At 35.4% G+C, this 22,421-nt stretch overlaps 1 non-coding gene across 1 annotated transcript; it reads right to left on the bottom strand.

Moving 5' to 3' along the window:
* Positions 1–9,474: 9,474 nt before the first annotated feature.
* Positions 9,475–9,582, bottom strand: LOC148577452 (small nucleolar RNA R71). The gene has a single exon (XR_015903741.1). It is a non-coding gene; the product is annotated as a small nucleolar RNA R71 (small nucleolar RNA).
* Positions 9,583–22,421: the final 12,839 nt, after the last annotated feature.

Below are 22,421 nucleotides of genomic sequence, written 5' to 3'. Positions count from 1 at the left end.
GTTTTTCTCTCTAAAATTGTGATCTTTGTCTTGCTTAATTCTATATTTCCATGGTTTGATGTATACATGCACTTATATGATTGAGGCCTTTGTTTCACTGAGCTTACATACCCATATGGCCTTACCTTTCATTATCCTTTGCAAACCAATTTGAGCCTATTTTACCCCTTTTATTCTTTATTTTAGCTCATCACTAACTCTAAGCGGAAAACAATAATGTCCTTAATTTGAATCCTTGGTTAGGTTAGACTAGTGAGGGTGCTTATGATTTAAGTGTGGGAAAAGTGGGTTTCAAAACATTTGGTTTGAGAATTGGGTGTTATATATCTTTATGAAAATGTGAAAGAAATATTTAGGACACGTTCATGCATTCAATAATTTAATCATATGCATTGAGAAAAATAAAAGAAAAAAAAAATATATATATATATATAAAGAGAGAGAGAAAAAGAAAGAAAAAGAGTAAATAAGTAAAAGGGGACAAAATGCTCCAAAGTAAATGGTGAAAGCAATGCATATGTACTATACTTGAAATTAGAATGCATGAATATGTGGAAAACATGGTTAATGGATAGTTAGATGTGGTATTATGATTACATGGATTGTCTAAAGTTAGGTGGAAAGTTTAAGTTAATTAAGGATTCAGATTTTAGTCCACTTGGCCAAGTACAATCCTACCTTGACCCTAACCCCATTACAACCCTTAAAAGACCTCTTGATATGTGTATCTGTGCATTAAATTTATGTTGATTGTTAGATGAAGAGCAAGCCTTAGAAAGCAAGGTTAGTGGAGAATTGAGAGAATCAAACCTAAAACACTTGAGTGATTAGAGTGTATACACTACCAGTGAGGGTTCGATGTTCAAATTCCTTGTTCCCTGCTTTCATGAGCTATTTTCATCTTGCAAGTCTATTTGTACTTCATTTTCATGATTTGAATTAGTGAAATCTGATTTTTGTATATTCTTGGAGAATTTATTTATTTTTAACCAAGTAGGTAGAATCATTTTGCATGTAGTTGCATTCATATAGGTAGGTTGCATTTCATACTCTCTACCATTCCTCTTCATCTTTATAGCTTCTCTTTAGCTTAGCATGAGGACATGCTAATGTTTAAGTGTGGGGAGGTTGATAAACCACTATTTTACGGTTTATCTTGTACTCAATTGAGTGAACTTTATCAACTCTTTACCCACTTATTCATACTATTTGCATAGTTTTACATTTGCCTTCCTAATTATGTGCTTTGATTGAAAACTTGCTTCTTCGGCCTTAAATTCCCTATGTTTAATCCTCTCTTATTACCATTAGATGCCTTGATATGTGTGTTAAGTGTTTTTAGAGATTACAGGGCAGGAATAGCTCAGAGGATAGAAAGGAAGCATGCAAAAGTAGAAGGAATACAAGAAGTTGGAGAAATTGCTAAGCTGTCCAGCCTGACCTCTCTGCACTCAAATAGCTATAACTTTAGCTACAGAGGTCCAAACGATGCGGTTCCAGTTGCGTTGGAAAGTTAACATCCGGAGCTTCAATTTAATATATAATATGTCATAGTTTCTCTAACGCTAGGTGACGCGACCGCGTGCTCCATGCGGCCGCATTGCAGTGACGAAAATCAACGTGTTTGAATTCACAACCAGCGAATTCTGGGCTGTTTCTGACCCAGTTTGTGGCCCAGAAAACACAGATTAGACGCTATAAAGTGGGGGAATGCATCCATTCATCATCAGGCTCTCATATTCACAATTTTAGGAGTAGATGTAGTTTTAAAGAGAGAGGTTCTCTCCTCTCTCTTAGGATTAGGATTTATGATTTCTCTTAGTTTTAGGAGTGACTCTCAATCCCAGGTTCTTTATTTTTATTTATTTTCCCAATTCAATTTATGAACATCTATGCCAGATTTAATTTCTTTTGTTAATGCAATTTGAGGTATTTTCAGATTTAATTTTGCTTTGCTTTATTTATATTGATGCTTTTTAATTTAGATATTTTCTTCCTTTTGGCTTTGGTTAAGTAATTGGAAACACTTGAGCTGTCAATAAATAAGTGATTGAAATTGGGAGTTGCTCCAATAACTCTAGTCTTTCCATAGGAATTGACTAGGACCTGAGGATTAAACTAATTAATCCACTTGATCTACCTTCATAGTTAGAGGTTAACAAAGTGAGATTAAAATCCAAATTTCATCACAATTGATAAGGATAGGACCTCCAGTTCTAATACCTTGCCAAGAGTTTATTTTATTATTATTATTTTATTTTACTCGTCATATAACATATTCCCACCGTACTTCCAAAACCCCAATTTATAAACTCATAACCAATAATAAGAACATACCTCCCTGCAATTCCTTGAGAAGACGACCCGAGGCTTGAATACTCGGTTATCAATTTCAAAGGGGTTTGTTACTTGTGATAACCAAAACGTTTGTACGAAGGGATTTTTGTTGGTTTAGAGACTATATCTACAACGCGACTGTTTTTATGACATTCTTTACTGGCAAAAATCCTAACGTCACTTCTCTCTCTAGAAACTAAGAGAAAAGCATAACAAAAGCTAAACCTAATTGCCCCCCTCATTCATCTTTCCTTTGGCCTGATATAGCTCCAAAAATGAGTTGGACTGGGTTCTGGAGGCCCAAAAATCACCTTAGTGATTTGCATTAATGAGCTGACGTAACTCGGGTCACGCGTATGCGTCGCCTGACAAAAAATCCATCCACGCTTACACGTGGGTCACGCGTACGCGTCGCTCGCAAATCCCTCTTGTGCGTACGCACACATATTTGTGCGTACGCATGGGTGCTGGAACTTCCAAACTCCATTTCTTCATGGTTTCTTCCCTTTTGCATGCTCTTTTCCTTACTTCTTCAACCCATGCTTGCCTTGGAAACCTGAAATCACTTAACAAATACATCAAGACACCAAATGGGATTAAAGTGAATTAAAATTGACTAAATTAAGCACAAAAGAGCATGTTTTCACTTTCGAGCAAAATTTAGGAAGAAATCTCAAAAGCATGCTATTTAGATGAATAAATGTGGGTTTATGTGATGAAATCCATTCAAATCAAACCAAAATATATCGTAAAATATGGACTCAGCAATTCCCCCACACTTAAACAATAGCATGTCTTCATGCTAAACACAACCAAAGGAGATGAATGAAGGGGTAAACATTTTATTTAATGTAACTACTTATATGCATGCAACTATACTAAATGCTATCTACATATATCTACAATATGGTTCCTATTAAATTTTGGCAAAAACAAACAAAAGAATCTCCATCAATCCAAAGTAAAGCTTAGGGCTAAGACAAAGCAAATATAGCAATAATATCCACTCCAAATATTTGATTTGAAATTTCCAAAATTCATCTCCACAACTTGCAAGAAGACACAAGATAAGCAAAGAGAAAATAGAATTGAGCAATTGAAACCCTCACCGGATGTGTTTACACTCTAATCGCTCAGTATGTAGGGCTTAATCACTCAATCCTCCTTTAATCATGTTTTTCAAAGATTTGCAAGTCATCTAACAATCAACTAATATTTGATGCATGAATACAAATATCATGAGGACTTTTGAGGGTTGTAATGGGGCTTAGGTAAGGGTAGGATTAATATGGTTAAGTGGGCTAATAGATTGGATCTTTGATTAGCTCAAGTATCCCACCAAATCCTATATCATCCTATATACATAGCAAAATAACCTAACTACCCATTTATCCTCTTTCTCATATTCACTCATGCATGCTTCTTTTCAATTCAACCACATATGCATCCTTTATTTAACATTCTTATTATCATTTCTTTTCTTTTCTCTTTTTTTTCTTCTTTTTTTTATATATAGTTATCATCAAAAGAGATGTATATGTTTCAAGTATAGAATGCATGATTGTTTACCCATTTTCCAAGTATTCTCAATGAACATACAAAATAACTAACTACCAATATTTTTCACAAATTTCTCCCACACTTGAATAACACACACACACTCAAACCCAAGCTAATCAAAGATATAATCTATGGAAATAATTGGTTTTTCACTTAGGACAAATAATGTGCTTAAAATTAGAACAAAGGGAAATTAAAAGGCTCAAAAAGTGGTTTACAATGGTAGATGTAAGGGTTGGTCATATGGGTTAAGTGAGTTTAATCATAAAAATGGCCTCAATCATACTAAATGCATTCAAAACAACAAATATAGGACATAAAGACTTCAAGCAAATCAAAGATTACAATCATAAAAGGAGTATAACACACAAGAACAAAATTTTGTGGTTGGTAATGTGCAACCATCCAATTAAAGCTAAAATCTCACTTGGTAATTTGTTCAAACTCTTTTCTATGTTCCATAAAAAGAATACTTCATGCAAGTTCAAAAACAAGTTTCAAAAATCCAATCAATGGAATGCCTAAAAAGAGATTTTTTGATAATTCTTTGTTGTTTTACCAATCTTATTCAATCTAACATGCAACATACAAGTATTTACTATCATATAACTATAAGCGTTAAAGAGATATATACAAACAAACCAAACAAAATGCAAACAAAAACAAAAATTGCAAAAAAATTTGAAGAAAAAGAACAAAAAAGAATGTTGCAAAGTATCTAAGAAAAGAAATTTTACTCCCTTGAAGTTAGCGATCCTCCCCCACACTTAAATAATACACAGTCCTTCGTGCATACACATGATCCAGGGGATGAAGAGCTATGAGGCTCCACCTTCAGCTGGTGGGCTCCAGGGGTTCCGGTTGCTTTGTAGACAAAGAAACAACAATTGAGGAAAGGTAAGATGTGTGTGGTATGATAAAAGGCAATGTGTGTATTCTAAATGCACGCATAATTTAGAACACAACACATTGATAGGATAAAACAATAACCACAAAAGCAAAAGAAATAGCATGTTCCTCAATTAAAAAGCCTAGGGTGCAAGTAAAGAATGAGCAAACATAAGGCACAAGCAACCCTAGGGAACCTTAAAAGTGAATTGAGTGTTTAAGATATTGGATATTGGAATTGTGCAAGTGAAAGCACAAAGTTAATAGAAAATGGCACAATTAACAATAACCAATGTAATGATGAAAAGAGACTACTTATTCACCCTTAGGAATAATGAAATAATCACATGTATAACGTGCTTGATACAAAAAGTGACAAGTCTTGATAAGAATCAAGTCAAGTCAACTCAAAAAAGAATGCAAAGCATTAACAAGGAACAAACACTTTGTTATGTGATTATATTCACTTAAGCACCATGATGACTAAGTAGCTCAACTCAATTCACTAAAGTAAAAGTACACAATTTATAATGCCAAACAAGAATAAATTCTAATGCATATGGTAGCTACAACATATGAATCAAGCTCACAATTCAATTAGGCAATTGATGAGCGGATAATTTATACCCTTTTTGGCATTATTTTTACATAGTTTTTAGTATGTTTTAGTTACTTTTTATTATATTTTTTATTAGTTTTTATTCAAAAATCACATTTCTGGACTTTACTATGAGTTTATGTATTTTTCTATAATTTCAGATATTTTCTGGCTGAAATTGAGTGACCTGAGTAAAAATCTGATTCAGAGGTTGAGAATGGACTGCAGATGCTGTTCGATTCTGACTCTCCTGCACTCGAAGTGGATTTTCTGGAGCTACAGAAGCCCAATTGGCGCGCTCTTAATTGAGTTGGAAAGTAGACATCTTGGGCTTTCTAGAAATATATAATAGTGCATACTTTGCTCGATATTTGATGGCCCAAACTGGCGTTCAAACGCCCACCAGAGACCCTTTCTGGCATAAAACGCCAGAACTGGCACCAGAACTGGAGTTAAACGCCCAAACTGGCATCCAAGCTGGCGTTTAACTCCAAGAATGGCCTATGCACGTGAAAGCTTCAATGCTCAGCCCAAGCACACACCAAGTCCGGAAGTGGATTTCTGCACTATCTGCACTTAGTTACTCATTTTCTGTAAACCTAAGTTACTAGTTTAGTATAAATAGCACTTTTTACTATTGTATTTAGATCTTATCATCAGATCATCTTTTGATGAACTTTATCATCTTAGGACTTGGAGGCTGGCCATTCGGCCATGCCTAAACCTTTTTCTCTTATGTATTTTCTACGGTGGAGTTTCTACACCTCATAGATTAAGGTGTGGAACTCTGCTGTTCTTCATGAATTAATGCAAGTACTACTGCTTCTCTTTCAATTCACGCTTACTTCTTCTCCAAGATATATTCTCTTACGTAATTCATTTAAGTCAGAATGAAGGGGTGACCCGTGACAATCACCCACTATCTTCGTTACTCACTTAGCCAAGATTCACGTGCCTGACAACCCCAAGCGGTCTACATGATGTTCAACGTAGTTATTAGACGATAGCCGGAGTATATTCTCTTGGGTCTCTAATCCATGGACCGAGTCTGGGGATTAGAACCTTCGTGGTATAGGCTAGAACCAATTGGCAGCATTCCTGAGATCCGAAAAGTCTAAACCTTGTCTGTGGTATTTCGAGTAGGATCTGGGAAGGGATGACTGTGACGAGCTTCAAACTCGCGAATGTTGGGCACAGTGACAGTGTGCAAAAGGATAGAGAGATCCTATTCCGACGCTAGTGAGAATCGACACATGATTAGCCGTGCGGTAGCTGTACCTGGTATTTTTCATCCGAGACGAGAAATCCTACAGTTGATTAGCCGTGCAGAAACCGTACCTGGTATTTTTCATCCGAGAGGATCATACAGCTTGCCATGGAAGGGAGCACGCATGGTTGGAAGAAGACAATAGGAAAGCAGAGGTTCAGAAGCAACAAAGCATCTCCAAACGCTTATATGAAATTCTAACTAATGAATTACATAAGTATCTCTATTTTACTTTTTGTTTTATTTATCTTTTAATTATCAAAACCTCATAACCATTTGAATCCGCCTGACTAAGATTTACAAGATGACCATAGCTTGCTTCAAATCGACAATCTCCGTGGGATCGACCCTTACTCACGTAAGGTATTACTTGGACGACCCAGTGCACTTGCTGGTTAGTTGTCGGAGTTGTGAAAAGTGTAATCACAATTTCGTGCACCAAGTTTTTGGCGCCGTTGCCGGGGATTGTTTGAGTTTGGACAACTGACGGTTCATCTTGTTGCTTAGATTAGGTAATTTTATTTTATGCTTAAGCTTTTTATTTTTATTTTCGAAAAAAAAAGAAAAAAGTAATAAATATATTTTTAGTTTTCGAAAAATTCATAAAAATTTTTAAGAATGAATTCTAGAGCTTCTTTAGATATGTTGAAGCCTGGCTGGCTGTTAAGCCATGTCTAATCTTTTGGACCGAGGTTTCCACTTTCCATTGTAGAAAGGATATGTCTGTATTTGTTATGCTAAAGCTTGGCTGGTCATTTGGCCATGTCTAATTCTTTTGGACCGAAGCTTTAGACTAACATTGCATGAATCCTCGAATTCTTATTAAAAATTTTGAATTTCTTTATTTTCTCTTCCAAAAAAAAAATTTGAAAAGTATACAAAAAAAAATTTAATAAAACCAAAAAAAAAATTGTGTTTCTTGTTTGAGTCTTGTGTCAAATTTTAAGTTTGGTGTCAATTGCATCTTTTTAATTTTCTTAAAATTTTCGAAAATTCATGCATTATGTTCTTCATGATCTTCAAGTTGTTCTTAATGATTTTCCTTGTTTGATCTTCAATTTTTCTTTTTTTGTGTCTTTCTTATTTTTCATATGCATTTTCGAATTGATAGTGTCTAAACAGTAAAAATTTCTAAGTTTGGTGTCTTGTATGTCTTTCTTTTCTTAAAAATTTTTCAAAAATATGTTTTTGTTGTTCATCATGATCTTCAAAGTGTTCTTGCATGCATTATTTGTTTAGATCTTAAATTCTTATGTTTTGTGTTATTTTGTTGTTTTTCTCTTCCTTCATTAATTCAAAAAAATCAAAAATAATATCTTTCCCTTATTTTACTCATAAATTTTGAAATTTTGGGTTGACTTAGTAAAAAATTTTTAAAATTTAGTTGTTTCTTATTAGTCAAGTCAAAATTTCAATTTAAAAATTCTATCTTTTCAAATCTTTTTCAAAATCAAATCTTTTTCATTTTTCTTTCATGTTTTTTGAAAATTCTTCAAAATAAATTTTTCAAAATCTTTTTCTTAATTTTATTTCATATTTTCAAAAACTTTACTAACAATTAATGTTTTGATTCAAAAATTTCAACTTTGTTACTTTCCTGTTAAGAAAGGTTCAATCTTTAGATTCTAGAATCATATCTTTTAGTTTCTTGTTAGCTAAGTCATTAACTTTAATTTTAAAAATCAGATCTTTTTAATTTCCTTTTAAAATCTTTTTCAAAATAAATTTCAATCATATCTTTTTCAAAATTTAATTTCAAAATATTTTTCTAACTTCTTATCTTTTCAAAATTTATTTTCAAATCTTTTTCAATTAACCACTTGACTTGTTTGTTTTAATTTTAAAAAGTTTACTATTTCTTATCTTTTATTTCAAAACCACCTAACTACTTCTCCACTTCTAATTTTCGAAAATCACTAACCACTTTTTCAAAAATTTTTTTAATTAACTAATTGTTTCAAATTCTAATTTTATTTTATTTCTTTTCTTAAATTTCGAATTCTAACTTAATTAATTAAATAAAAATAAAAATATTTGTCTTCTCCCTCTTCTTAAAATTCGAATAACTCTCTCTCTCTCATATCTTTCTATTTATTTTATTTATTTACTAACACTTCTCTTCTACTCATAATTCAAACCCTCTCCCTCTCTCTGTGTTCGAATTCCTCTTATTCTCTCTCTACCTCATTCTTCTATTCTTCCATTCTTCTACTCACATAAAGAAATCTCTATACTGTGACATAGAGGATTCCTCTTCTTTCTTTGTTCTCTTCTTTTTCATATGAGCAGGAACAAGGATAAGAACATTCTTGTTGAAGCTGATCCTGAACCTGAAAGGACTCTGAAGAGGAAACTAAGAGAAGCTAAAGCACAACACTCTAGAGAGGACCTTACAGAAATTTTCGAAAAAGAAGAAGACATGACAGCCGGAAATAACAACAATGGTGGAGATGCAAGGAAGATGCTTGGTGACTTTACTGCACCAACTTCCAACTTCTATGGAAGTAGCATCTCAATTCCTGCAATTGGAGCAAACAACTTTGAGCTTAAGCCTCAATTAGTTTCTCTAATGCAGTAAAATTGCAAGTTTCATGGACTTCCATTGGAAGATCCTCATCAGTTCTTAGCTGAATTCTTGCAAATCTGTGATACTGTTAAGACCAATGGGGTTAATTCCGAGGTCTATAGACTTATGCTTTTCCCCTTTGCTGTAAGAGATAGAGCTAGGATATGGTTGGACTCGCAACCTAAAGAAAGCCTGAAATCTTGGGAAAAGTTGGTCAATGCTTTCTTCGCCAAATTTTTTCCACCTCAAAAGATGAGCAAGCTTAGAGTGGAAGTCCAAACCTTCAGACAGAAGGAAGGTGAATCCCTCTATGAAGCTTGGGAAAGATACAAGCAATTGATCAGAAGGTGTCCTTCTGACATGCTTTCAGAATGGAGCATCTTATGTATATTTTATGATGGTCTGTCTGAATTGTCCAAGATGTCATTGGATCACTTTACTGGTGGATCTCTTCATATGAAGAAAATGCCTGCAGAAGCCCAGGAACTCATTGAGATGGTTGCAAATAACCAGTTCATGTACAGTTCTGAAAGAAATCCTGTGAATAATGGGATGACTCAGAAGAAGGGATTTCTTGAGATTGATACTCTGAATGCCATATTGGCTCAGAATAAAATATTGACTCAGAAAGTCAATATGATTTCTCAGAATCTTACTGGAATGCAAGCTGCATCCGGTAGTACTAAAGAAGCCTCCCCTGAAGGAGAAGCTTATGACCCTGAGAATCCTGCAATGGAAGAGGTGAATTACATGGGAGAATCCTATGGAAACACTTACAATCCTTCATCGAGGAATCATCCTAATTTCTTATGGAAGGATCAACAGAAGCCTCAACAAGGCTTCAATAATAATAATGGTGGGAGAAATAAGTTTGGCAATAGCAAGCCTTTTCCATCATCTTCTCAGCAATAGATAGAGAATTCTAAGCAGAGCCTCTCTGACTTAGCAACCATAGTCTCTGATCTATCTAAGACCACTCTCAGTTTCATGATTGAAATAAGGTCCTCCATCAGAAATTTGGAGGCACAAGTGGGTCAACTAAGTAAAAGAGTTACTGAAATCCCTCCAAGTACTCTCCCAAGCAATACAGAAGAGAATCCAAAGAGAGAGTGCAAGGCCATTAATATTCCCAAAATGGCCGAACCTATAGAGGAGGAAGAGGCAGTGATTTCCAGTGAGGAAAACCACAATGGACGTCCACCAACCACTAAGGAGTTCCCTAATGAGGAACCAAAGGAATCTGAGGCTCATACAGAGAACATAGAGGTTCTACTAAACTTACTATTGCCATTCAGGAGCTCTGATAAGTATTTTTCCTCTGATGAGGATGAAGATATTATTGAAGAGCAAGTCGCTCAGTATCTAGGAGCAATCATGAAGCTAAATGCTAAGTTATTTGGTAATGAGACTTGGGAGGATGAACCTCCATTGCTCATCAACGAACTGAATGCCTTGGTTCAACTAAAATTACCTCAGAAGAAACCGGATCTCGGAAAGTTTTTAATACCTTGTACCATAGGCACTATGACCTTTGGAAGAAGACAATAGGAAAGCATCTCCCAACGCTTATCTGAAATTCCCACCAATGAATTACATAAGTATTTCTATTTTATTTTATGTTTTATTTATCTTTTAATTATCAAAACCTCATAACCATTTGAATCCGCCTGACTAAGATTTACAAGATGACCATAGCTTGCTTCAATTCGACAATCTCCGTGGGATCGACGCTTACTCACGTAAGGTATTACTTGGACGACCTAGTGCACTTGCTGGATAGTTGTGCGGAGTTGTGAAATGTGTAATCATAATTTCGTGCACCAGCAATTAAACAAAAAATTAATTCTCAGTGCACATATATATATATATCAAAATTAAACCAATACTTAAGCAAGAAGCAACCAACAATCATCAACAAACACTTGCAATTTATTAAATTAAAAACTAAAAAAAACTAAATAATTACTAAAATGATAATGAAATGCAAACAAAACAAAGAAGAACAAGAAGAGGAGAGGGAAAAAGCAAGAGAAGAGGGGGTGGAAGAGAAAAGAAAAGAAGAAGTAGAGAGAAGAGCAAAAAAGAAGTAAAGTGCGTGAAAACAGCGGCGTGCGCACGCACAGAGGGCTGTGCGCGTGCACAGGGTGTCACGCGTACGCGTAAGGGACACGTGCGCGCGGGATGGCGAAAATCAAGGCGATGCGTACGCGTAGGTCACATGTACGCGTCGATGGAAAAAAATAAAAAGGTTGTGTGTTTGCACTATGCGTGCTAACGCCGCGACCAGAGGCCTTGTTTTGAGGTGTGCACGGGCACAAGCCTATTCCCACGCACAGAAGGCTAATTTTTTTTTTTTATGAAAAGGATCATGTGTTCGTGCACACACAGGTCTGTGCGCTAGCACAAGAGTGAAAAGGGGCAGGGGTTCATGCGCACAGGTCGTGCCAGCACTGCGAACAGAGAGCAAAATCATGAGTGTACGTGCGCATAGGTCAGTGCGCACGCACAGGACATAGAAAATAAAGGGTGCGTGCGCACGCACAAGTGGGTGCGCATGCACAAATTCCTTGTGTTTCAAAAATTTTTCTTTCAAAATCTAAGGTACCAAGCCTTAGCTAAACCAAAATTCAACACCAAAACATGCAAGAACCCATAAATTCATGATCCAAACCAAAATTAACTTACAAATCTCAAAATTAAACTAATTCTAAGCTAACCAACAAACAAACATGCAATAAACCAAAATATATACAAAAAGAGAAGAGTTAGAACTATGTTACCAAGCACTTTTATTTAATGTCTTTAAATTAGACAATTGGGAGAACCCTTGCCATGGTGACTTGTGCTTGACTTCTCCACCAATGCTAGAATGTCCAATGTCCTCCGGGATCCCAATCCTAACCATTGACAAAAACAAAAGACAACCAAAAAGAAAGCTATTTACATATTAACATATTTATAATAGCCAACAACTTCACACCTTTGCAACTCCCTCGCAACGGCGCCAAATTTGATGAAGAGAATTTATTGTATGGTTCGGAATCGATCAAAACAAGCATCAATTTGTTGGTAGCATAGTCCAAACCAATAATGAATTCTCAAGATCAAATATTAAATACAATACAAAATAATCCAAGATCAAGAGTAACTCAATCTCGGGTCGTTCTCCCTAGGAGTTGCAATGAAATGTCATGTTATTGGCTATGAGAGAGAATTGGGGGTTGTGAATGCAAGAGAGAGCAAGTAATATAAATGGCAAGAAATTAAATGATCATGCAAAGAATTAAGAGAAAAGCAATTAAAGCAATGGGAATGGAAATTAAGTGCTAAAATAGCTCTTAGTGAGAATCGGGGAATTTAGGATTCCTATCCTAGTTGTGGACCACAAACATGGCAATTTTGGGGAATTAATCCCAATTAGTCAATCCTACTTGAAAATTAGTCAAAAGAGGGTAATTGATCTCAATCCATAAGTCCTAGTTAAATCACTAATTACTTAGTGAAAGACTAGCATCAACGGAGACCAAACCAATTAGCCATTCTCACACAATGCGGAATGGACATCCACAACTCAATGCCACTCAAACACCCAATTTCTTAACCAAGAGTGTGAAAACTAAATATGCAAGAAATTAAACATCAAAGAAATTAAATAAACATGCAAGGAATTAAAAGTCAAAGCAAAAAAATTCAAAGCAATTAAATGCAAGGAAAGGAAACTTAAAATGCAAGAAACCTCTTGGCAAGTAATTGAGAACTAAGGTTACCTATCCTAGACATTGACCACAAACACATGATGATTTTGAAGAGTTAATCCTACTTAGTCAACTTTACATCGAAGATAAGTCAAATAGGCATAGTTAATTTCAATCCCTAAGTCCTATGTCAACACTATGGGGTCACATAGAGTCAAGGGAGACCAAATCAAATAACTACTCTAATATATGAAATAAGAATGGACATCAATGACTCAAGGGACACCAAAGTCAACAAATCCAAGCCAAGAGTGTAGAAAAACTAAGTGAAAACTTAGCCAAGCATTTTATTAAATACTTGGTGTGCATGAAAATAAAATAACATTAAATTGCATTAGAAATAACATCTAAAATACCAAAAGCAAGAAAATGACAATTACAACTAAAGAAAGCAATAAATTGCACGGAAACATAAATTGCATTAATTAAAATTGAAATTAAGAAAAGTATCCATAAACATAAAAATAACAAAAATGAGAAATTAAGAAGAAGAACTAAGAGAACTAAGACAATAAAGTGAAGAAACATAAATGAAACTACATTAAGACAAGAATTAAAGACTGAAATTAAAGGAAATTAAACTAAACCTAACCTAATTCTAGAGAGAGGGGAGAACTTCTCTCTCTAGAGACAAAGAGAAAAGGATAACAAAAGATAAACCTAATTGCCCCCCTTCATTCAAGTTTCCTTTGGCCTGATATAGCTCCAAAAATGAGTTGGATTGGGTTCTGGAGGCCTAAAAATTGCCCCCAGCGATTTGCATTAATGAGCTGACGTAACTCAGGTCACGCGTATGCGTCACCTGGCAAAAAATCCATCCACGTGTACGCATCGCTCGCAAATCCCTCTTGTGCGTAAGCACGCATACTTGTGCGTACGCACGGGTGCTGGAACTTCCAAACTCCATTTCTTCATGGTTTCTTCCCTTTTGCATGCTCTTTTCCTCACTTCTTCAACCCATGCTTGCCTTGGAAACCTGAAATCACTTAACAAATACATCAAGGCACCAAATGGGATTAAAGTGAATTAAAATTGACTAAATTAAGCACAAAAGAGCATGTTTTCACTTTTGAGCACAATTTAGGAAGAAATCTCAAAAGCATGCTATTTAGATGAAGAAATGTGGGTTTTTGTGATGAAATCCACTCAAATCAAACCAAAATATATCGTAAAATATGGACGCATCAGAGGCACCCCACCATGGTAATATATTTCCCTTTTTCCTTTTTGTAAATATTAGTAAAATTTGTTTAATTTCATGTTTTGTTTAGTTTGTTGAGTTTATTTGGGAGTCTAGCAGGTTAAATAAGGTTTTATGGTATTTTGGTAGCTATTTGGAGGTTTAGAATGCTTGGTTTGGTGCAAGAACCTGAAAACTTTTGAAAAACAGGGCACCATGCCACACGTACACATCACCCACGCGTACGCGTGACACAAGTTTTTTCGACTATCCACGTGTACGCCTCACCCACGCGTACGCGTGGATCCAAAATTTTCACCTCCATACAAATTCCAAAGAGTTGTGCGAGTTTTGGGCTGGGATTGTGCCTTTAGCACAAACCAACCCACGCGTACGCGTCGCCTCTCTAAATAACCCACCACGCATACGCGTGGATTCCCTTTCACCAATCCACACTTACGCGTCATCCTACGCGTACGCGTGGATTGCTCTGTTCACCCACCTTCTTTTCTTCTCTTCTTTCCATTTCTTTCCTTCTTCTCTCATCTCTTATTTTCTTCCCACCCTTCAACCATCACCCAACACTACCAAACACCATATAACACCATTTCTTTTAGTTAGTTAGTTAATTAGTTATTTAGTTAGTATAATTTTTGTTTATTTTTCTATTTTTCATTATAAGTGTTGGATTATTAATCTTATTTACTGTTTATTACTGCTTATTATTAACTGAATGCTATTTTAGCATAACTGTTTTTGATATTCATTGTTGGATCTCTTTTTTTGAGGTTACAAATTATTACTTGGTTTTGAATTTTCATGTTTAACATTTTTGAATGCCAAGTAAATGTGATAATGCCTTTAAGCTTTCTAAATCTTTTGAATTGCATGTTTTGGCCACCATGCATTCACCATCCATTTTTAGGCAATTGTACATTATCAATGCATTTTCTTTTTGGTGATGTTTGTTTACGATTGACCTTTATTGACACCACCTATTTCATGAATTGAGATTTTGGAATTGTGGAATTGGATCGAAATCTTACCTAGTAACATATATTTTTTTAGCTTTCTAAGTTTTGTGGACCATGCTTGCTATGTGATTGATTTTTACTTCTATCTTCTTTTTCCTAAGTTCCATAGAACTCATGTGTTCCACCTCTATGTCACTTAGGTGTCACAAATAAATTTCAATATGTGTCATTGTTTGATGTGTAAGTTTCATATTCCATCTTGTTCATTAAAGTTACCTTCACATCAACCAATGTCCATCCATTATCCAATTTCACAATTGCTTGATTTCTGCTTGAATACTTTTATGCTTCTTCACTACTTGTTTGTATCTTAACCTACAAGTCTTTTAAAGTATTTCAAGTACACTAGAAGAAGTGGCGTGCATACTTTCTTTGTGTAATTGTGACGTAGCTCTCTATGATAGTGTGCGTGTTCTAAAGTGCGCTTAATTTAGAATTCACACACCTATTTTCTTATTAACGTCACACTAATTCACTCACTTCATTATAGTGATTTACCTCATTCTAATAATTTACGCTTCCTTGCTTTTGTATTTTCTCATCTTCCGGTGTTATTTTCTGTTTTTCATGACCGATGCACCATAACCAAAGACGGAAGCGGGAGAAAGAACATGCAGCAGCTGGTTGATCCACCAGCTGAAGGTGGCAATTTGGAGAGTCGCATTACCCCCTTGCTCATCTTTGAGTGCATCAAGGATGTTGCAAAATTTTAAGTGTGGGGAGGTCATCCGACCAATCGGCGTTTTTGGGTGACAAGTTTCTAATCGACCTTTGCATTTCATTTTAGGTCTTTTAGGAACTTTTGTTGCATTTTCTTAGTTTGCATATATATTTATAATAAGCTTAGTCAAAATGATGAAATTTTTCCAAGAAATCTATCTATAGGGCACCCCAATTGAATGAAAAAAAATTATTTTAGAACTTGCTTGAATTACATATATTGTGGGACATGTTTTTGAGCTAGGAACACAAGCATGTAAGTTTTGAGCCTAATTGTGTGGTTACATTATATAGCCACTTATTTTCATTCTTGTGTGTATTATTCTATTTATATGATTGTAATCTTTGATTTCTTTGATTCTTTATGTCTATTATTTTGTGTATGAATGCACTTATATGATTGAGGCTATTGTTTCAATAGCTCACTTACTCAAATAGCCTATCTTATATCCTCCATTGTTAGCCAATTTTGAGCCTATGCTTAACCCGTTTTTTCTTAATTTTAGTACATTACAAGCCCTAAGTGAAAAAAAAAATAAATATCCCTTGTTTAGATTTTTGATTAGCTTAGGCTAGTGAGAGTGTTTATCATTTAATTTTGGGAGAGTTGGAAACATTGAGTAGGGATAAAAGTGTATTTTGTGATTTTGTTGGAAATCATGGGAATTTGGTGCATATTCATGTATCAATCATGTTTAGACCATATACATTGATGCTTTTGTGTATATTTTAGTTTGAAAAAAACATGAGAATAATAAAAAGAAATATATATATATATATATATATATATATTTTAGGTTAATAGAGAAAAAATATATAGAAAAAGAAAGAAAAAGAAAAGCAATAAAAAGGGGACAAAATACCCCAAAGTGAAGTTCAATAAAAATCAATGCATATGTGTGGTGATCAAAAAGAGAATGCATGAGTGTGTGAAAAAGTGAAGAATGGGTAGTTAGGTTTGCATTAGATTGTATAGGTTGCTATTAGGTTAGGTGGGAAGCTTAAGTTGATCAAAGATTCAAATTCTAGCCCACTTAACCAAATATACACCCTTACCTTGACCCTAGCCCCATTACAACCTATGGGAAAGTCCTCATGATATTTGTATGCATGCAAGAAATAATTGTTGATTGTTAGACGAAAAACAAATCTTGGAAAGCATGATTAGGGGAGAATTGAGTGAATCAACCCCATACACTTGAGTGACTAGAGCGGATACACATCCGGTGATGGTTCGATTGCTCAATTACATGCTTCCACCCATGATCATCTTTTCTTGCAAGTTTGTAAAATTATTCTAAAAACTCAATTCAATTGTGGGTTGATTTGATTGCTATTGCTTTAGCCCTTGTACTTGTATATGTATTCTAGGAAATTGATTTATTTTGGCCAAGTAATGGCATTCATTTAGATAGATTGCATCTAGGTAGTTTGCATTGAATAAATGTTGATACCATTTGTTTCTTTCTTGAGTTTAGCATGAGGACATGCTTGGTTTAAGTGTGGGGAGGTTTGATAAACCCCAATTTTCTCACATTTATTCAATGAAATAGCATGGTTTTGTAATTCTCCCTTAATTTGTGCTTAAATGTGAAAACATACTTTTTAGGCCCTTAAATTGGTAATTTTAATTCACCTTTGATTCCGCTAGATGTGTTGATGTGTTTGTTATTAAATTCAGGTTAAAAAGGCTAGAAATGGATCAAAAGAGTGAAGAGAAAAGCATGCAAAGTGGAGAATTCATGGGAAAACAAGGATTGAGAGTGCATACATCGACGCGCACGCGAGACAAACGCGCACACGTGGAGATGAAGGCGCATGGCGACGTGTACGCGTGACATGACGCGTACGCGTGGGAAGGAAAACGCACGCGTATGCGTCAAAGCTCACACATGACCTCATTAAAGTGAAAATGCTGGGGGCGATTTTTGAGCTGCTCAGGCCCAAATCCAACTCATTCCTAAGGCTATTTCATGCAGAATTCAAGCTTGGGCAATAGGGAGCACTTAGTTGTAGGATATCATCATGTAGGTTAGTTTCTAGAGAGAGAAGCTCCCTCTTCTCTCTTGAATTAGGGTTTTTAGGGTATTTGCATCTTAGATCTAGGGTTTAATTCTTGTTTTCCTTTAGTTTTTTTTTGTAATTTCTTGTTCTGACATCTTAATTCTCTTAGTTGGTAGTGTTAATTTTCCTTTTATGTCGCTTTTATGTTTACGAATGCTCATGTTGGATTTGGTTTTCATTTAATGCAATTGATGTTTGATGCTCTTTTATTGTTAATTTGAGTAGTTATTGTTAATTCCTTGCAATTGGTAGTGGTAGAATTCATCTTTCCTTGCAATTTATTGTGCTTTCTTTTTATGCCTTCCAAGTGTTTGACAAAATGCTTGGAAGGATGTTAAAGTAGATCTTTGAGCATTTTTGACTTGGAAATATAAATTAGGCAATCTTGAGTCATTAATACCCAATTTAGGTTGGTGATCTAGAGTTGTTAGTTAATATTATTTCCGCTGACCCTAATCTCTTGCTAATCCAATTAGTGAGTTGATTAGGATTTTTGGATTGAGATTAACTAGTCTTATTTGACTTTCTCTCATGGAAGATAACTTTACACCTTCCTCCATGTTAGAGATGACGAAATAAGATAAATTCTTGTAAATCGTTGTTATGACTAGTGACTTGGATAGAAAGCTTATATTCTCAATCCTTGCCATGAATGTCTCTCTTTATTATTTGCTTTCTTTCATTGTTTCCTTTACTTTTCTTGTCATTTATTCTCTTGCACTTTTACTAAATCAAACCCCCGTATTCTTCCATAGCCAATAATCATTCACTTCATTGCAATTCCTTTTGAGACGACCCGAGATTTAAAAACTTCGGTTAATTCTTATTGGGGTTTGTACTTGTGATAACCAAATTTTGATTGAGGATTATTTGTTGGTTTAGAACTATACTTGCAACGAGATTTCATTGAGAAATTCTGTACCAAACAAAACAAATTTCCTATCAATCAATGGGGCAAGACGATCATCTTTTATGAAGCTATCTCTGAGATGGCCAGAGATACAATAGATTACTTTGCAGGCGGTTCTCTGGACCTTATAGAGACACATAAAGAGGTAGATGAGCTTATTGAGCTGGTTGCCAATAACTAGCACTTATATTCCTGCGACGAGACCCCAGTCAGAACAGAAGTTCTAGACATGGAGACTATAGCCGCACCCCTTGCTGAGGTTTATAGTGCTCCTAGTGCTACTAGTAATGACCACCCTCAAGGAAACACTCACACCTACGACCAGTGGACACCTGAGCAGGTTAACACTTCTCCCACTGAGTTGTTTGAAGAGGTGCATCCCTATAGGGCCCTCACAGAACGCATGATGCTCTCTGGGAAGGAGACCTTAAAAGAAGGTGAGACAATATTCTTCACCAAAGAGGCCGTACCTCAGGTGTCCGCTACTGAAGGGCTGAAGGCAATCAAGAACCAGGAGGATCCTGAGAATGCCATTGAGCACACCCCTACAGAGGAGCCTGTGATTACCATAAAGCACCCCCTTCCACAGGTAAAAGAACCGACAGATGAGCAATTGGCTCATTTCCCTGCAGCCCTTAAGGAGCTGCAAATCAATATCTCTGTTGTAAATGTATTGGAAAAAAAGACCCCCTATACGGCTTGTTTAAAAGACATTCTTTTTGAAAAGAATGACCTAAGGGGAGATGAAATAGAAGTACTTACTGAGAAGTACAGTATCCTAATTTTAAATGAGCTGCCTAGGAAGACGTTAGATCCAGGGAGCTTTCAGATCCTATGGACGACTGGAAAGATCACTTTTGACAAAGCCCTGTATGATCTTGCATAGGTGCATATTTTATTTGTGTGCCTTTTTAGTATTAGTAATAGTTATTATTTATTTTGCTTAATATATTTTGTTGCCATGAGCTCTGATGATGAGAATTAATGTATCACTACAAAAATCCCACGAGGATTAACGGATTAAGCAAACAATAGTTAATTATTATTCTAGTTAGATAAGCATATTGAAGTGATGAACAACAGGAATTGTAAATTGCATGAAAGTAAAGGAAAGCAATAAAGTGCAAGAAAGTAAATGGCATAAATGTAAAGTACAAGAAAGTAAAGTGTTGGAAAAGTAAAGTGCAGAAAATGTAAATAACCATAAAGTAAATAAATAAAAGAAAGATAAAATAAGCATTGGAATCATGAGATATTTCATTCTCCAGATTAATTGATTTCATCTCATCTTCAATCATGCAAGTCATTGACCTCTTGGCAATTATGAGTGATTGAGTCCCAATTCCTTGGTAACTCAATCTCCCCAATCTTAATCAATAGCCAATTCCTTGGTCTAGTTGCTCATGAGAAGAGATGAAACTTGTTCCCTGATTATACCACACACTTTCCTAGACCCAAATAATGGATAGATTAAATATCACAATATCCTATCCATACTCAAATCTACTCAAGTGTGAGAAAAATTTTCAAGCATGGTTTTATGATTCCTCTTTCAAGGTTCACATAAAACCCAAATACATTCAATCTCTTTTCCAAGATAATTGAATGCTAAGCATGAAGAACGAAATTCCTTCTAGTAAATCAAAGAAAGATGAAGAGAAAAGTAGAATAAAAACAATCAATCCATCAAATAACAATATAGCTCTCTTTCCCAATGGAAAGAGTTAGTGATGCATAACTAAAATATTTATAAAGTGAGAAAGAAAATGGAAGAGAAGAGAAAAAGTGGAGAGAAGGTCAGAAGAACCCTCTAAAATATGTTTCCAGAATTCCCGGCCTCCCTAATTCTATGAAACTAAGGCCTTTATATAGGCTTTCCTAAATACAAATTGAAATGAAATTGAAAGCAAATTACAATCAAATGAAAATTAACTATTCTAGATAATTCTTGCGACCTTGACTGGTTGACAATTGTGGGCTTGCTTGCTTGAGGTTAGGGTGGACTTGGAATGCATTTGAACCAAGATGAGGCTTCTAGGCTTGCGTAGCGTTTTTCTGGAAAGAATAGCGCCCGTGCACTCACGCGTACGCGTCACCCACGCGTGCACGTCATCAAGCTTTTTGGAACTGGTCACGCGTATGCGTCACCCGCACGTTCTCGTCATCTTCAGCATTGGCGTCAAAGGCGTAGCATTAGCGTCAAAGGCGCTCTTCCACGCGTACGCCTCGTCCATGCGTACACGTGGCCTTTCAAAAATAGCACTCTCACGTGTACGCGTCACCCACGTGTGCGCGTGGCCTTTAAAAATATTACTCTCACGTGTACGCGTCAACCACGCGTACGCATCACCGGCTGAATTTTCCAACTTCCATCGCAGGCGCCTTTGGTAAAAACGTAGCGCCAAGGGCGTTCTCTTAATGTTGAAGAATGCTTCTGGGCAAAGCATAGCGCCAAAGGCGCTCTCCCCTGTTTCTTATCTTCTCTACTTCACCGTTTAAGCTATTTTCTTTTTTTGAGCTTGTTTTGTGCTTTTTGCTTCTTTTTTCTACAATTTTCTACAAAATTCATCAAATCAAAATATCAAAGCAATATACAACTTAAGCAAAACAAATACTCAATAATTGGGCATTATAAACTAATTTTCTATATGAAAAAGTATAGAAAAACATAACCTGATGCGCAGTCATCACAACACCAAACTTAAACTTTGCTTGTCCTCAAGTAAACAAAGAATCATGCAATAAATTTTGACAAACTAAGGTGAGAAAAGTAGCAATTTTTATGTTCATGGTTGGCTAGTTTCTTATGCATGCTATAATCACAAAAGAGATTCAAATGATCGATGCTTCTATCTAGCTCATTTTATGAAATCTTTTTCTTCATGTTCCTTCCTTGAAGCAAGCTTTTCATTCTTTTCTTAGCTTAGCATTTTGGGTGCCTTGCACCATGTGTTGAAAGCTACGACTCTAAATGCTTTGTTTTCAAGTATTACCACTTGATACATAAGCATCACAAGCATTTAATTAGAGGACTCTTTAGCTCATTTGTTTCTTTTCTTTACTCTCTAATCATTGATGCTCAGAGCCTTGAGCTTTGAGGGAGTGCTTTGCACTTGAGCCTAGCCTTGAATCTAAATGTATTGTTTTCAAGCTTTTTGCTTGATACATAAACACCACAAGTACTTGACAAATGAATTGTGATTGGTACTCAAAGCCTTCAGCTTTCTCATTCTTTCCCTTTTGAATTTGCTTCTTCAAGGTTTTCATGATTCAAAAATTTTATAAAATGTCCTAGATGAAAAATTCAATTAAAAAATTCAAATGCAATTGAGCAACAGTAGTCATGCTAACCTCTCAATACTTATAAGCTCATGCCAACTTCTTCTTTAATTACCTTGTTTGTTTATGATCATGATACTTAATTGCTTTTGATCTCACAAATTTCAAGATGGAAATTATGATATCACAGCAACATGTTACAATTCAACAATCAAGCTATGCTTATTCACAACACACATGCATACAAAGAAAATAATAGACAA

Source organism: Arachis ipaensis, chromosome B1 (genome assembly GCF_059453495.1).
Source record: "Arachis ipaensis isolate K30076 ecotype BB chromosome B1, ASM5945349v1, whole genome shotgun sequence".
Lineage (NCBI taxonomy): Eukaryota > Viridiplantae > Streptophyta > Magnoliopsida > Fabales > Fabaceae > Arachis > Arachis ipaensis.
The sequence above is the reverse complement of the archived record's forward strand: the minus strand, read 5'-3'. Positions and strand labels throughout refer to the sequence as shown.